This window comes from Cygnus atratus, chromosome 5 (genome assembly GCF_013377495.2).
Source record: "Cygnus atratus isolate AKBS03 ecotype Queensland, Australia chromosome 5, CAtr_DNAZoo_HiC_assembly, whole genome shotgun sequence".
In the NCBI taxonomy this organism is placed as follows: domain Eukaryota; kingdom Metazoa; phylum Chordata; class Aves; order Anseriformes; family Anatidae; genus Cygnus; species Cygnus atratus.
Window position 1 is genome coordinate 44,167,420 of NC_066366.1, and position 17,767 is coordinate 44,185,186.

General features: G+C 39.3%; 1 long non-coding RNA gene across 1 annotated transcript in view; it reads right to left on the reverse strand.

The window, feature by feature from the left end:
* Positions 1 to 612: 612 nt before the first annotated feature.
* LOC118244632 (uncharacterized) overlaps positions 613 to 17,767 on the reverse strand; it is a 28,600-nt gene continuing 11,445 nt past the window's right edge. Inside the window, exons 2-3 of the long non-coding RNA XR_007708338.1 lie at positions 13,858 to 13,933; positions 613 to 906 (exon numbers count right to left, since the gene is read on the reverse strand). This is a non-coding gene — a long non-coding RNA (uncharacterized LOC118244632). The remainder of the gene's footprint in view (positions 907 to 13,857; positions 13,934 to 17,767) is intronic.

The following is a 17,767-nucleotide window of genomic DNA, read 5'->3' on the forward strand; positions in this document are numbered from 1 at the left end:
GTGTTCAATTTCTACATGGTCAGAACTGTGTGACAATCTGCACTATCCAACAACCTGTTCCATCTATTTCCTCCCACAGTTCCCAATTAGGATCATGATTCATGGCCTTTATGGTCTGTGCATTAAAATAGTAAATATGGTGTTTAGATTATATAATAAACTGTACTAAGTGTTGTGTTAGTAGATATTATTGACTATCCCTGCCTTGAAGGGTTTCAATTTAAATAGAAAAGGCTAAAGGAAAGAATTGGAGAAAGGGGTGGAATCCCAGAGGAACTCAGCAATTCGCACAGTCATATAGCAGCAACGACTTGAATTTGGGGTTCTATAGTTGTTTTATCTCCATCAACCTCTCTACCCATCTTATTAAGTCTAAGAATCATTTAAACCAGAAACAAGTAGAAAAACAGTACATTTGATCATTGGGTCTTTATTCCATTGATGCTGCCACAATCAGTGTTGGTCAAAGACAGGGAAAAAAATAAAGATCTTAAAAATTTCATATTAAAGTAGCCCAGAAAAGCAAGCATATAAAGTAGGATAATCCAATGAGCATAAATAAGAAACAAACAACAAAAAAAACCCACAACTTTGTCTTAAAGTGAAGTTTAGCACAGGTACAGGGTTTAGGTGTTGGGCTTTTTTGTTGTTTTTTTCACTTCACCATGTCCTTTGCTCTGAATAGGTATGGTTTGCTGTTTAAAGTTGCCTAAATACTTGTTGTTTGCTCAATTATGCCACCTTCCTAACCTTAAGAAGCAAAAAATTTCCAAGCGGCTAGCCTCCTCTTGGGAAAGGTAGAGTCATTATAGATGATGAAAGCTGCTTGTTCAGACGTTCAGCATGACAGGCCATTTCAATAACAGCAGTGAGCACGTACCCGAGAACGTTAGTCTTCATTTTCTCCTAACAAAATTTTAACAGGCATATGAAAGGAAACAGAGATTCAGAAAGATAAATATAATTCCCTTTATATCATAAGAATCCTGTTGGAGGTGGAAATAAGTGAGTTTAGACAGAATAGTAGATTAAGAGTCAAAAAACCTGTCCCCATTCAACAAGCAACTTGCTGTGTGCTTTTAAATAAGCCACTGAAAATCTCTGCCAAGGCTTCCATATACATATATACATGTAAGATACATATATATATATTTACCTAAAGAGTTATAGCAAACACAGGTTTTCATGAAACTTAAGTGAGCTTTTTAAAGTTTTTTTTTTTTTTTTTTTTTAATATTTTCAGAGTAAAGATTCTGTATAAGTAAAATATTACTAACAACAGTAATAAGAATAACACAGCCAAGATGCAAATTAATGCCATTCATCTGTGAGGTTTGATTATAGGAATATCTTGTGCTATTTCTTGTGAGTTATCTAGGCAGTAGCCTATTATTCCCTTATGCTAAAAGTACCAAGAAACTTATCAAGATTTTATGTGATTTTCTTTACGAAGTTTTATTACAAGTGAATAAAGGGCCCTCATCTTCACAGTGTACAGGTAGGACTAACATTGTTAAATCAAGAAAAAAAAAAAGACTATATCCAATCCATTGCAATGTATTTTTTAAAAAAAACTGAGAGCTAAGGTATTGTACTGCCCAGCATGCCACATAATAAATAATGAAAGAAATTCCTTCTGGTACAACCAAACCAAAAGATGACTAAGAGTTAGGCAAGTATTGTGGTAGCTTACATAATGTTGTGCAGCATTTACTTTAGGGTATACAATTTCCACTGCCACTATCGTCTGATCTCACTTTTATTATTAATTCAAATTATTTGCTTATATAAAACTCTTTTAAATCAAAACATCGAGACAGTGTATGTATATACAATCATAAAAAGATAGATTTATAGACACATTTAGAGTTACACTTTTATATTTACTACTATACCTGTACTAGAGGAAATTTGGCAGAGTATGTGTTTTCAGAAATTAGCAGAACTCTAATTTCACAGAAAAGAAGTTAAAGTTGCACCTACTTTAAACAAAATCAGATAATTTTTCTACAACCCCCTCAAAATACCTTCCGAAATACTGAAGTGTACACACACCTGATTTTAAGCAAGGATTCTTCACTCCAGCATAAAAACTTCAAAAACATTGCTTTTCAAATACGACTGGCATCTTGCACTTGTACATAGATCAATTTACTATAACAGTGTTATGTGAAATGCTCCATCCTTGAAACACATATGCACACAGGGATAATGGAAGTATCTGTCAGGAAGGACCTTCCAGTTTTGACTGTCAACTTGCCTATATATCTTATGACGACTGACACCAGCATAGGTTTGGTGTGAGGTTATCATTTTCCAAGGGCGTATCAGTTTACATGCATGGTGTGTAATGTTTGTGAGTGTAAAGAGAACTGATCATTTTTATGTGCCCATGCTTGCGAACAACAGGATCGTGATCCAGTTCAGTATGGAAATCTAATGGTGTATATTGATTCAGTTGGTACTCATACAATATCATCACTGTTGTAATCATCAGCAGTATTAATTTACTGTGGCTTACTAAAAAAAGTCAAAGCATTTTCTAATGTCTATTTTCCTTGAGAACTGAGGAGCTTAGCTGCTAAGTCATAACTAGTTTTATAGGAAATGTAAAAGATAATAATGAGGTGAATAACAACAGCTCTTAGCTCTTACGCAGCTGTGTACTTTCAACATGCTGTACAAATACTAAATAATTCATTTTAATTAAAAAGGCCTTGAAAAGATTAAAGGACCCTTGAAATAAGTAAGAAGTGCTGTTCATTACCTCAACAGCAGAAAGATCTGGCTCCAAATACCTTTATATTTGAAAATGATTAAGAAACTAACACTGCAACCTAAGCTTTGGGAAAAACAATGCTTAACCACATGGAATAAGCTTTTGGAAATCAGTGAAGCTACTTGCATGAGTAAAAGCTGTAAGACCAAATCCTACAACAATTTGTCCCCACTTTTTTCTTTCCTTTTTTTTTTTTCCTTTCTTCTTTATTCTAAAATTTCAGCCTTTCTACATACCAGGGAAAAAGTCTCTCTGACTTCACCAGGAGCAGTCCCTTAGAAATTTTTATATGCTTTCTAAGAAAGCCTTTGTTTATCTTGAGTTGTTCCATTTCACAAGTGAGCTGTGGTCCTCATATCTATCATAGCTATAAAATGATTTTTTTTTTTTGTGCAAAACCACACCTTTATATTTCTAACAAGGCTTGATCTCAGCACTCCTGCCACCTGTCATAGAGAAAAATGCTGCAGTTCCTATCAGAGGCCTCTGTTTTGCTCCTTATAAGAAGGAGCTTGCCAGTAAAAGGGCTGAAACACCATACACTGCACCAACTGACTTTCACATCCTCATTCTACTTGTTTGTTTTTTTCTACTTTGCTCACATCTGGTAGGAGCTGCTCCTCTAGAGTGACAGTTGCACACCAGTTGCAGCTGCTGTTCTCCCTGTTATACCGGCCAAAATGTCAAGGCCACATGCAGCAAGTAAGCATTTCCTTCAGCTTCTTCTCACTGCTAAATGCCATGCAACCTGACATACAAATTTTCAGCCTCTCTTCCCCTAAGACTTTCTATCCTTCTCTCTTCTGACTCACTTTCTTCATCCTAACAAGTCTACATGTACTTGTGATACATCTCTCGATTTTGCTTTTCATTTTTGAGCATACTAAATTTTGTTCCTTATAACATTAACACCCCCCCCAACATTTTTTACAGTGCAAAAATAATTTTGCACATAATTGATCCATTCAGTGCAATATTAAGCCCAGCCAGTCACTGCTATCTCTATTGAGAGCAGGAAAATATCCCTCTGGCTATGGAAATCCATTGGTCCTCCTAAAAACTTTCAGCAATCCATTCCATAAACATTTTAACTAAATTTATATAAAACATCCTTTCTGTTTCAGCAGTATGCGCTTCTTCATATCGTACTCCCAGAGGTCACTCCCTGAGACCATAACATGCCTACAGCAGGCAGTCTGTAAGTGTGTAAGACCAATGAAGTCCTGATTTCTGGTCACTCTCAGCAGATTTGTATGAGAATGAAAAAGGCACTGCTGCTTGCATCAAAGTCCTTATAAACTTCTCAACAGAAAAGATAGGGAAGTGTTCCATTTGTGTATGTTCTTTGTAGAAGGAGGTACAGGAGAAAAGGGTAAAGTATAAATTAGAGGGACAACACATAACAATAGAGGAACCGTTGCACCAGAAATAATCAGCAATTCGGATTACTTTGGAAGCCAAGATATGTAATTTATGAGTTTGGGTAAAACTGGGTGAGAGGATTTGGAGCAACTGACATCATCTACCCAGTCCTGTGTAAAGCATTTGATACTATCCTGCACAACATCCTTGTCTCTAAATTGAAGAGACGTGGAATTGATGGATTGACCACTTGGCGGATAAGGTAGATAAAAGTTGCAGTCGATGACACAATGCCCAGGTAAAGACCATTGGGAAGTGGTGTCCCTCAGGGGTCTGTGTTGGGACCAGTATCATTTAACACTTTGGTTGGTGACAATCACAGTGGGATTGAGTACACCCTCAGGAATTTTGTGGATGACACCAAGCTGTGTGGTACAGTTGATACACTGGAGGGAAGGGATGCCATCCAGAGGAATCTTGACAGGCTTGAGAGCTGGGCCTGTGTGAACCTCATACACTTCAACAAGGCCAAGTACAAGGTCCTGCATGTGAGTCAGGCACTCTTAAGGACAAACACAGACTGGGTGGAGAATGGACTCAGAGCAGCCCTGAGGAGGACTTGGGGGTACTGGTGGATGAAGAGCTCGACAAGCTAGCAATGTGCACTTGCACCAAAAGAAATGTGACCAGCAGGTCAAGGGAGGGGATTCTCCCCCTCTACTCTGCTCTCACAAGCCCCACCCAGAGTACTTCATTCAGCTCTGGGGCCCACAGCTTAAGGAAGACATGAACTTGTTGAAGTGAGCCTAGAGGAGGGCCGCGAGGATGATCAGAGGGCTGGAACACCTCTCCTGCGAAGAGAGGCTGAGAGAGTTCGAGTTGTTCAGCCTAGGGAACAGAAGGCTCCAGGGAGACCTTATGGCAACCTTGCGGTATCTAAAGAGGGCCTACACAAAAGCTGGGGAGGGACTCTTTGTCAGGGATTGTAGTGATAGGACAAGGAGTAACAGTTTTAAACTAAAAGAAAGTAGGTATGATTAGATATTAAAAGAAAATTCTACACTCAGAGGGTGGTGAAGCACTGGAACAGGTTGCCCAGAGAAGCTGTGGATGCCCCATCCCTGGAGGTGTTCAAGGCCAGGTTAGATAGGGCCCTGGGCAACCTGGTCTGGTGGAAGATGTCCCTGCCCATGGCAGGGGGGTTGGAATTAGATGGTATTTAAAGTCCCTTCCAACCCAAAACATTCTATGTGAAGAGTTCATCTATGTACATTTAGGAGTAGTTTTCAGATGTCCACAGCCTAAACAAGAATCTACCACTCAGGATGTCAGTTCTGCCTATTCCAGCACATGCAAAATGCCACAACTCTGAGCTTGAGCATTAACACAGTATTTTTGGAGGGTCAAAGCTCAAGCTCTGGAAAACAAGTTTTAAACAAGACAAATATTTTTATCTTTTTTCTTTCTTTTTTTTAAAGCAAGAAAAAGAATGGGAGTGAGAAAAGGGCAAAATGGGAGATGCTCATGTACTTTATGCTTTCTGACTTTTTGTACCTTAGTGATATTTAATATATTGATATTTCTAAGACACTTTCCAATTACAGCATTTCAGGCCATGAATTTAGATAAATGTTTTGGGGGTAACGAGTAAGTTAAAGCTATGTCTTCTGGATGTATGAAGTTCAGCCATAGTTCACAGTCACAGTGAGTGACTGTATTTTCCAAAGCATCCTATGCAATGTGATAACATGAGCTTCTATCAGCCAGCATTAAGGAATAACAAAACATCACTATGGATGTTATTTCTGAGAGGCAGTGATAATTCACTAGTATGTGCACAGATTACCAAGAACAGGTGCATAATGGTGATTCCACTCATTTGTATTAATAAGTGTGTAAGCAAGAACTATTAGGGTATTCTATCTTATCACATCAATTAATTAGAGTGAATTGAGTTAAGGAACCAACTAGCAACTAATTAAAAATTAATGAGGGGCCATGCAATAAAAACTAATTCTTTATTTCAGCAGGCAAGCACAAATACACTTTTCCTGGTAAAATCCGAGGCCCATGCCTTTTCTGCTGCAGTAGCTGGGTGAAATCACACAGTATGCTGGGAAAGCATTGCTGTCCCAGCTTTCTCTAAAGGTTTTAGACATATTTGAAGGTATGAACAACAAAACCAACAAACCTCCAATTTCAGGTTCTGTAGACAGGCAAAAATATGTAAGGAACTGATAAGCGTTCCAGAAGAGCACAGCTAGACTAACAAACCTAGCTTCATGCATTTCACTTTCCTGTGCCCACTGGTTGTGGTTTAACCCTGGTAAGCAGCTAAGCACCGCACAGCCACTCATTTGCTCACTCCACCTCTCATCCCCAGCTGGATGGGGGGAAGAGAATTGGAAGGGCAAAGGTTAGAATACTCATGGGTTGAAATAAAGACAGTTTAATAAGAATGGGGGATAGGGGGAGAACACACACAACAGAAGAGGGCGGAGGGGGTAAGAGTGATGCAGAACAATTGCTTGCCACAAATTGACTAATGCCCAGCTGCAGCCCTCCAGGCAGCTCCCCTCAGTTTTATGTTTAAGCACGATGTCATATTGTACAGAATATATTATTTTGGTCACCTTGGGTTAGCTCTCCTGACCGTGTTCCCTCCCAGCTTCTTGTGCACCCCAGCCTATTCACTAGCAGGCAGCTTGAGAAACAGAGAAGTCCTTGACTTGCTGAGCACCACTCAGCAGCAACTAAATCATCTCTGTGTTATCAGCACTATTTTCCTTACAAGTTCTTAATATACAAGCTACCACGAAGAAAATTAAATCTATTCCAACCAAACCAGGACACCCACTTGCATTATGCGGATAAATCCCTCAAATGCTCTAGAACATAAGAGGGTCAGCTCAAACTGTTCCAGGTAACAGCATTACAAAGTGAGTCACCTCCTCTTGATGACTTTTTTTTTCTAGTAAATTTAAACTGCATTTTTGAGTTACTGTCATATACTATTACTTCCAAATAATGCATGTAATATACTGCTTTAGTAACGTGTCCCTTTGTGTTGCAATATCTGAATCACAGATATTTGCCTCCACAGGCAGAGACCTGTGCAGTCCACCTTTATGCCAAAAGAGGCTTGATCTCCGCAATTATTCTGAAGAGATAGTCTCACCTGGTAGAAGTTTCAAGGTATGTGACTTCTGCCACTTCTCTCATGCAGAGGATTTGACAAACCAACAACTTCTAGAGCTCAAAAGGTTTTCAATCTCTATATTTTCTTCTCAAAAGGTCACTCCACTGACCTTAGTTTTGCTGAGGAATGCAAAGTATGGCAGTTAGCTTTCCCCACTGTGCTTAGACAGTTCAGTTACCTATAGAGAGCTATGCAGAATCAAAGAGTGGTGGAGGTTAACCAAGACCCTCAGAGGTCCAAGGCCCCCTGCTCAAATCAGGGTCAGCTAGAATAGGGCATTATCCAGTCAGATTTTGAGTATCTCCATGATGGAAACTCCACAACCTCTCAGTGCAACCTGTTCTGGTATTTGACCACCTTCCCAGTTAAGCAGCTTTTTTTTTTTTTTTTCCCCTATTCTGCTAAAATGTACTTTCCAGTGTTTGCTTGTTCCTATTGTCTCACCACTGGGCAACACCCGTAAGAGTCTGGCCTCATCATCTTTATCCCCCCCCTCCCCCCTCAGATATTATACATGAACCCCCTGAGCCTTCTCCTCTGCAGGCTGAACAGTCCAGCTCTCTCAGCCTGTCCTCATATGAGATGCTCCAGTACTTTAATCAACTTCATGGTCCCTCACTGGACTCACTCTAGTAGGTCCGTGCTTCTCTTGTGTCCAGTGCTGGGATCCCTGTTACAACACCCCAGGTAGGGTCTCAGCAGTGCTGAGTAGAGGGAAAGCATCACCTCCCTTGTCCTGCTGGCACTGCTCTCCCTCATGCAGACTAAGAGGCTGTTAGCCTTCTTTGCTGCAAAGGCACACTGCTGGCTCACATTCAACTTTGTCTCCATCAGGACCCTCAGGTCCCTTTCTTCCAAGCTGCTTTGCAGACAGACAGCCGCCAGCATATACTGGTGCATGTGGTTATTCCTCCTCTGTTGCAGGACTTGGCATTTCCCATTGTTGAACATCACAAGATTCCTGCAGGCATATTTCTCCAGCCTGTTGATGTGCCTCTGAATGGCAGCACAACCATCTGGTGCATCACCCCCTCTGAATTTTGCCTCTTTGGCAAATCCCTTTTTGCCTCTTTGGGCAAAAAATATGCATTGGACCAAGCAAGTCTGTAATCCAAATTCAGCTAAATTATTTCTGAGGTCAGCCTCAGTTTGGCCCAGTTTGTGTCGTTGTTAGCACAAAGTGATCATGATAAGGCTTTGACAGCTGTGACAGGCCTTGCAAAGCCTATACCAAGGAGAGGGTCTATGCTGGTAGAGATGCATCTTACTCATATAATGGGATATGTAGTTTATTTTTTAATTCAGAAAAACAAAATCTCTCTCCTAAAATCACACAGAAAAGGAAAAAAAGATTTCAGAAGTACAGCAAAACCAGGAAACTAGGAAAATAATGCGCACTGATCATCGGCTCACTTTGTAACTGTCAGTGAGCCTCTCATCTTCATGTCTCCCATTTGACACAAATATAAAAGCTGATGAGAGCTTAATGGAAAACTGGCAGTGCAAAGTTGATTTTCTTTTAGATTTTAAAATCTCGTTCCCTGAGCATCCTACCCATCCTGATCCATATCCTCAATTCCTGCTAGGAGTTATCAAGTACTTTTCTCAAAGTTTTTCTTCTTTTTCCTTTTTTTTTTTTTGACAGCAAAATTTTCTTCAACACAGGTGATTCATATTAAAAAGCTATCTGCCTTTACTACTCAGCTCACTTAAGCAGTGAGTTAGTTCTACATGATGTAGTTTTCTGCTCCTGCCATGCCATGAAGGAAGTGTAATGTATTGGTTGCCTTGGCAGCAAGGATGGCAGTGGTAGGCCAAGGGATTTATGACGAAATGCATCCTACTTTACAAACACCTGAGAGAGAGAATCAGGTAGATTAAGGCTGCTAAGGGGTAACTGTAGAACAACATAGCATGATTCATATGAGAGAGGTTTCCCACAAAAAGAAAAAAAAAGAAAAAGAATAAAAAGCAAAAATTACAAGTTACCCACGACACCAGAAAAACCTTATGATTCATGGTAAAGAGAATGATTCAACTTTTTCACCTCTTCACAATCTAAAAGATTAATTATTTCTGAAGTACTTTAAATCTGAACAGTCGTAATTCTGTCATGAATCACCAACACTATTTCCTGTATGATACTAACTTTTTCTTGGAAGGCATTCATCCAGATACCACACAGGCTCAACCTTGCTTAGTCTTTGAGATGAAACAGTAAATTATCTAGGATGGCATAATGAAAAAATACATTGTACTCATATGATGAAATGGTTCAGAGACAATAGACACCTGATTCTGGTCAGGGTGAATTTCTTTGTGAAATAAAAAGTTTCCATAGTATAAAAAGAACAACTAACAAAAGAGTACACAGAATGTTATACTCCAAGGTCCTCATTTATATTACATATTATAGAAACATACTTCTTGGTTACATAGTCACAGTATGTGACTGAGCACTTGAGGAGTATTCTGTATTACAGAATGTATTTCCCATAACCGAGCCAGGCTACAAAAAAAAAAAAAAAACAAACTCTCAGTCTGAGCTCAAATAGACTACAAATCCCAAACAAATTTATGGTAGGCAACATCAGAATACTGGTAGAGAGACTCTAGAGCTTTCTTTTTGGACCAACGTTATCAAAAGAGAGAAGACTGGAGAGCCAGAGTGTGCCTGAGCAAGTAGGTATGTCCATAGGGCTGCTGTAAATATGATGTCCAGAGTTCTCTAGGAACTACCAGTAAGGAGTCTACAGCCCGCCTCAGAAGCATTCTTTCATAAGCATAACACTGAAGAGCAGTTATTTCAGTCTCATTCTGCCACAGAGCCCACTCAGTACATCCTTGATAGCCCTTTTACTCCAGTGGGTCACAACTAAAACTTCCTGTTGCAAGATCACGGAAGAATCTCCTGAGTGCCACCCATTGTCATTTTTTAGACAATAACAACAGCAACTGACAGCCACAGCTTCATTTCTTGGCAAGGTAGTATCACAGCTTCCAAGCTTTCTCACTTGAAACACCTCTTTGGTCTCACAGTACACTGGTAGTTCTGAATTTCACTTCTGCAACTGAATTTCCAGTTGGCTCCTGACTTCCTGTATCACTGCCATAATCCTATGGTTTGGAATCAGTAAGTTCAGGAGTTTGTCTCCAAGTGTTCAAACTAAGCAAGATCTGATAAACACTAGACAGAAGTCTGAAACCACACTGGAAATATAAGGAAAATAAAGATCCTGGAGTACACTGATGAAAAGGTGAAGTCATAATAACACAGGAAGATTCTAAATCTTCATCTGGCTGATATAACTGTGCCCTCTGTCAACATACCACAATCTCTGGATGGGGTGATTCTAGAAAGCCTTTGTATATTTTTGATTTGTTTGTGGACAGGTAACTGATGTTCAGACCTCAAAAGTCTGCCATGGCACTTGGAAAAATAAATAATCTGGAAATCTGGCCATATTAGAAAACAGCACTCTGAAACCAGCCAGGTGTCTTCTTGGCACAAAAGCTCTTTCATGATAAAAATCAAGCTGAAATATTTGGGTGGGTTGGTTTTTTTCCATTTTGTTTTTAATAAGTCAGTATGAATGTAAGCCAAGATTAAAAGAGTGAGAAAGAGCTGAAGTATTCTACCCAGCTTCACAGCACCTGCAGGCTATGCCAGCTACAATACCTTTCAACACCATTCTATGTCCCATTGCAAGGAATAAAAACAAAAAAAATCTTTTTGGCAAAAGTGGCTGAGGCTCTAAGGAGAGAATGAGTAGATTTTAGGAAAATAAAAAAAAAAGAAACATCCATGGTGAAAAAAAACAACCTGCAGCTGACACCATCTGCTGTAAAAGAGCAGAGCCGTTGAACATAATAAAAATATTTGGAGTAATTGAATAATTGCCATCCATAGACAATGTCTGTTTTCTTGTACTGTGCAGAAACACTGGCTTTTCTTTAAACACTCAGGCTTCTACAAAGGGCAAGCAAGCCAGGCATTGATCACACAGGCTAAGAGACACCACTTAAATATGGAAAAACATATAACGATCGTGTTTACGGGAGGTCTTCCTGTTTATCTGGGAATTAGGAACAGCAGACTTTTAGGGGAGAGAGAACTTTGTAGACTGAGTATATTATTTCTACTGACTCAAGACAATCTATGCTGATGAATCATTTTGAACAAATAAAGTGGTCAGAAGAGGGACGACCAAAACACATGATGAATGACACTGATGGATGCAGTGTGATCTAGTTACTGCAAGAAACTAGGACCCAAGAAGTAAGGTCTCATCCTGGCCTTAACAGGCTTTAGTTTGCATTTTACTGTGGGCTTTTTGTTGTTAGTTTTTTGCCCCCCCATTCATTTACTTAAATTTCCCATGTGAAAAAATGGAAGATTACTTCAGATAAACTACTGGATTTTTTTTTTTTTTTAAATCACATTTATAGGAAGACTTTGACCATAACTCTGCCTCCTATTCCTCCCTCATCTCTGGAGCTGTACTAAGGAATTTTCATTTTTGCCACTGACACTGAGATTCCTCTGCCTTTGTCTAATGGGGCAGATCTTAACATCTAATTTCTCTTCACTACTGAGCCCAGTGTTTGTACAGCACCTAACACAAAAGGAGAACTCGTCTAGTACAAGAGCTGCCACTGTGAGCACCACCTGAACGTGTCTCCATGTGACTCAGCAATTACTTGTACAGTTTAAACTTTCATAATTTTCACTGGATTTATTTCTTCAGATTCAACTGAAATGCTTGAGATTTGACTGACAGTCAGGATATATTTACATTGTGAGAAAGGGCCTCTTCTTGTTATTGCATATACACCAGTACATGCTTCTAATTTATATGTCTGTATATTGCTAAAAGTCTTTTTGATGTGAACAACAATCATCACTTTAATGAACATTATTAATTTCTTGTTTTCAGCATAATTGATCTTCTTTAAATTAAATCACTTGCATATGCACCACTTGATGGCAGGAAGATTTAAAAGAATTTTTGCAGTGGTAAAAAGCACAGGAAAATACAGAGGAGAAGAAAAAACACACATGCATGCAGGGGAAATAAGCTTCGGGGCATTGTCCCTTTCCTGCCTAGACACTTCATCATGATTTTGTGAGATTGCACAAAGAGATAGCACCCTTCAGCCTGCCAAATCCTAAATTATTACACTTTATCATTATTTATTTTTCTTTTCATGTGCCCAAATCATGACACAAGTGTGAGTGAGACTCAAAGCATATGTCTATACACATATAAACACAAATACACACATATATACATGCACACACGTTATTTGTAGGATTAGTCATGGTTGCATCACTGTAGTACTGGAGCTACTGAAAAATTAAGTCTCTTCACCCACATGCAGCAGGCCACAGTTGTAAATCTGTAGCCTACTAAAACTAGAGAGTCTAAAGTATCAGCTGAAGGGGGCCTGTAGCAAGAACAGATTTCTGGAGGCCCACTCAAGTGCTCTGATAGCGAGGCTGTTCAAGGGAAAGAAGTAAAAAAGAAAAGAAGGGTTATGTTCCAGCGCAGCTTCAAAGAGCTGAAGTAAGGGCCACAGTGTTTAATACTTGGGGAAAGCTGAGAGACCAAAGATTCAGTCTTTAGAATGAATAAGATTTTTCTAAGAGCTCGTTCATCATTCATAGAGAGAATGATTTCTTGTAATGAATGTGAGCATACACAACACAGCAGATCCACAGCTGCTGACAATTTTCATAGTTTCATATTACTTCAGTGGAGTCAGGCCAACATACATCAGCCAAGGATCTATCCTGCACTGCATTCATATAGCTGTTGCTCATATGTTAAAAACTAACCAGCACTTCTGTGCTAGAGAAGAAGCTTCATTCTGGATTAGGAAAGGCCCAATTTCTCCATCTCCAATACAGTGGAAGATCAGGCCAGAGCTGAACTGGGATCCAGCACTTGTGAACTTAATTTTGATCTTCACACAGAGACTACGTCCTGTTGGAAAGTTGCACAGACACACTGTGTCACAAGTCCAGTCCTTAAAACTGGGATAATCACGCTTCTCTTGTCATCAAGGTGCTGGAAATCTATGCATTTTTAATACACACAGTTACTAAGGACAGAGGGACAATACTAGCACCTGGAGAAGCTCTTCAGCAGCAGTATTCTTACAGATTTAAACTTCTACTCACAGAAAATAACAACAACAAAAAGTGAACTGGGAAATGCAATGAAAAACAGCCATAGCATGCAGGTACCTTCCTTGTCCTCCTCACTCTCCCCAAGATCTTTGTAACACGCTATACAAACACACTCTTCAGTTACCAGCCCCTCGTACATTAGAAGTCTCCCACAGCAATTAATGTTTGAACGATACTGTGTGGGTGAATGAAATTCCAGCACTCACAGGAACTCACTCAAGGCTTACTTCTGTACCCTTATATGAAAGAACAAAATTCTGAGAAAAAAAAAAAAGTAAGATTTGACCCCCTATGTCTAATATCATTTAAAAATATTACACTTACCCATATTCTTCAGACTATCGGGGCATATCCCGTATTACAGCTTGCTGCCTATTGAGGGAGTCTGTTACTGAAGTTTCTGAAATAAAGATGAGACACACTAAAAATCCATACTTTAACTTTACTCTAGTATCCTACTGAGGGGCGGGGGGGGGGAACAAGGACAGGCAGAATACCTATTTTAAATAAAATAGAACTGCCTTTTTTTTTTTCTTTGAAAAATCTGAAATAACAAACTCACTGGAAGAAAGAAACAAGTGAGTCTCTCCCTCTCTCTTTCCATCTGAACAGCACAGTTGACAAAGAGTAAACCAACTGCCTAAGCCAGATCACCTCTATTAAAGGAGAGTGTGGTCCCTACTTTCTCTGAGGAGATCAGATTTTATTCTATAATTGAAAACACCTGGCTAGTTTTTGCACCAGTTGCTTCCATGCATTTACCCTACTGAGCGTTTTCAATGAATTCATTGGTATACCTACTTCCTGTTCACTGAGTAGCCAGACTGAAATAGAAAATCATTACTTTCACTGAAATGGAGTCAAAATGTAGTATAAAATTCTCCTCAGCCAAATTTGAGAAAATTGTATTGTTCCTCATTAGCATTTAGAAACTAATTTCATAAACATTGGCCAATTAATTTTTAAACTACCACTGTGAAGCAATACTGCTGTGTTACATAATGAACTAGATGACCTTTAAGGTCCCTTCCAACCCAAGATGCTCTATGATTCTAAGGTTCTATGACAAGGTGGAGACTGGCACAGAGGAATTAAACCTCAGAGCCTTGATGGGCAGATGAGGAATCTCTTAAGGAACTCTGACTTCTCCTTATTTCCACCTCTCGCCCTTAAATTAGCTACAGAGGCATTCGGTTTTCCTGACCCACATCAATTATTTGTTTTTGTCTTTGTTCTTAAGATTGTATCTACAATTTTCAGACGCAAGAGACCAAAGCTGTGTGAATTCATGTTCCTTTTTTTTTTAAATATTCATTGTGTCATCTAAAGAATCCCCATGCAAAGGAAAGTACAAGTCTGCCTAAAGAGCTAACCACACAACAGACAAAATTAAGCAGCACAGTTGCCAGCATACACATATATTACGTTTACAAATCCTTGTGTATACAGTTACCTTTAACTGTGTCCGCTGACTAAGATCTTGTACACAGCAAAAGACAAATATGGAAGAGTTGTGGTATTGTGGGCTTTTGGCTCAGTCAGAAAGCACATCCCACATGGTAGCGTAGAAGCAGGTGAAGAAAAGGTTGAGTGAAAATGCACAAACAAGTCAGGCAGAGGTGACACCACGACAACAAGATGGGGTGCAAACAGAAAACAGTTTGCAGTGGTCGTCTGAGCTCTGTGGCCATCTTCCTCAACACCAGCTGCAGCCGCCCTGACTGTAAAAGACTTAAATCAAGAAATGCCCTGAAGGCAAAGACAAATCTTGATTTTTAAGCAGCTGTGAGAAAGAAGAAAACAAGTGGTGATAGGGTCAAAAAGCAACAGCAGGGAAAGACATAAATAGCAATATTCTGGCCCATATGCAAGGACAGTATTTGAGTATGGTGGAAGAGAGGAGGAAGGTACCTGGTTAATGTTATTGACCCAACTGGCAAGTTTTAATTCTGTAGCCAAGTCTTTAAAAACATCTGAGACCAAAACAAATAAGGATGTACTGGACTCTAGGTGCTCAGGAATGACTTTTGTTATAAAGCCATCCCTGTTTTTTCAAACAAGCTGTTGTTAGGACATCTTTGCTCAGCCTAAATGACCTGTGGTGTTCCTGCAGCCGTGCACCCAGCTGAGAAGAATGATTTGCAGTGAAATGCAGGCAGAATAAGCAGGGAGACCTCGTGGGGCAGAGTATAATCCACACTGTGTAGTTTTGTAGTGTAAGCAGCAGAGGACAGACCCTCTCAGTCTGTTCTTGCCTTCAAAACTCCTGGGGTTCCCTGGCAACACTGTCTACATTTGTTCTTGATATAGGTAGCCTGCATATATATAGCTCCATGGAATATTCCCAGCAGTAATAACTATTTTCCCAAGAGGGGTTCGTGGAATCATATGTGTTTGACTTCAGTTGAATTATTCATGTGTCAGAAGTTAAACGCATGTAGAGTAGTGTCTGCAAGAATTGGGCCCAAGTGAATACCTCTGTGTAGGAAAAAAAAAAAAAAAAAAAGGCTCTATTTGCAGCTCTCCTACACCCATATGATAGGATATACACTCCACTGCAAGTATCACTGTCCCCCTTTAACTGCCAAAAAAAACCCCAACAAATCTCTTCCAGTTTATTATGAGTACAGAGTTCATTGTGAAAGGGAGCATAGCTGTTTTGTAGAAAGAAGGTATTTGTTCAGATTATACCCGAGGGAAGCTGGAAAACATTTGAGATTTTTTCCCCCCTCAAAGATGTGATATTCACAGAAGGTACTAAGGTCTTTTCTTATCTGCAAAAAAATTCTAGATTTTCATGTTGCCACAACTCTCTACCCCACCCCCAAAACTGCTTTGTAAACACATTCTTATTCAGGCCTATGTTTACAAGATGTTGAAATATTTGTTCTAAAATTAAAATTTCCAAATGATAATGGGTTCTTGCTTATAAGAAAAGAATCCTAAAATAGTGAAGACAAGAATGAAAGCAAAAATCTGTGTATGTTATCTTAGCACATTTGCCAAAATTGCAAATGAAAAAAAAAAAAATACAGAGGCACAGCTGATCTCACATGAGTGCCCATCCTCTGCTTATCTTAGGGGGGAATTCTATTAAATGGCAATCCAGAAGCTGTTTCCATACTTTTCCAGTACAAAGAGGGAGCAACCTTAAAGCTAGAAAACAAAAAACAGAATATATGAAATATTTCTGCTTGACTCAATCAGCCCTTTCAGCCTATCATCATGGGTGGGCATGGAGAAGGTAGCAACAGCACCGAAAAGGTTGCCCTTGCTTGGCAAGAGATAGTATTGCCAAATTCAAGGACAACACCGAACAAACTCAGGAGATCTATTTCTGGCCTGAAAAGTAAACAAGTCCCAAGCCCAGAGCATGTGCCCTTGTGCCTTGCATGTTCATTTATCACAGGAGAGAAAGTAAGGTATTTAATAAATCCGATAATGCTGTTCTAGATTTTGCTGTTACTCTCCCCACTTCCTATCATCTCCCTATTTTCCTTACTTGGATCACCTTCAAAAATGTACCCTGGTTGTGCCTAAAGCATGGCCTGCTTCAGCTGTAGCCATTGCTCTCCCAGAAAGCCACTGTTCACCACCCTTTGTCTGCTGAGAGGCAATTTTGTGGAGACATCTGGGGATTTTCTCTCTCTAGCAGATTTATTCACAGGCCTCTTCCAAACACTGAAAAATTGCTGATGTAAAGTCAAACTATTTCCTATTCTTGCACTTGCTCAGTCATCTCCCTTTGTGCCAAAATCAACGTTATGGATAGACACAAATTTTGCTTATAGTTCTGTTGGCTCTCTCCAAGTCTGTCTGTAGTCACTTCAGACTCTCTGTGGAGATAATCACTTCCTTCACAAAATCATTGGACAGTTCTGGATTTGACTGGCACCACAGAAAAATCTTATTAAAATACTGATTTTTTTTTTTTATTTTTTATTTTCAGTGTTGAATTTATTTTCAGCATGAATAGGAACACTTGCATGTAAGATAGATGACCAAGACAAAAAATAAGATGACTGCTTTCCATAAATTTTGTTGGGCTTGGCAGAAGGCACAGCTGTGCCTGTAAATTTATGGGTTAAATTCTATTGTCTCATAAAATAGTTGAGAAATCATATCTCATTTTTTGTGCACATTTATTTTAGGCTATGATAGGCTTAAATATTACCAGATTCTATAGAAAAAAAAAATCCTCAAAGGAATCTATGATTCTTGGTTATGACTGAAG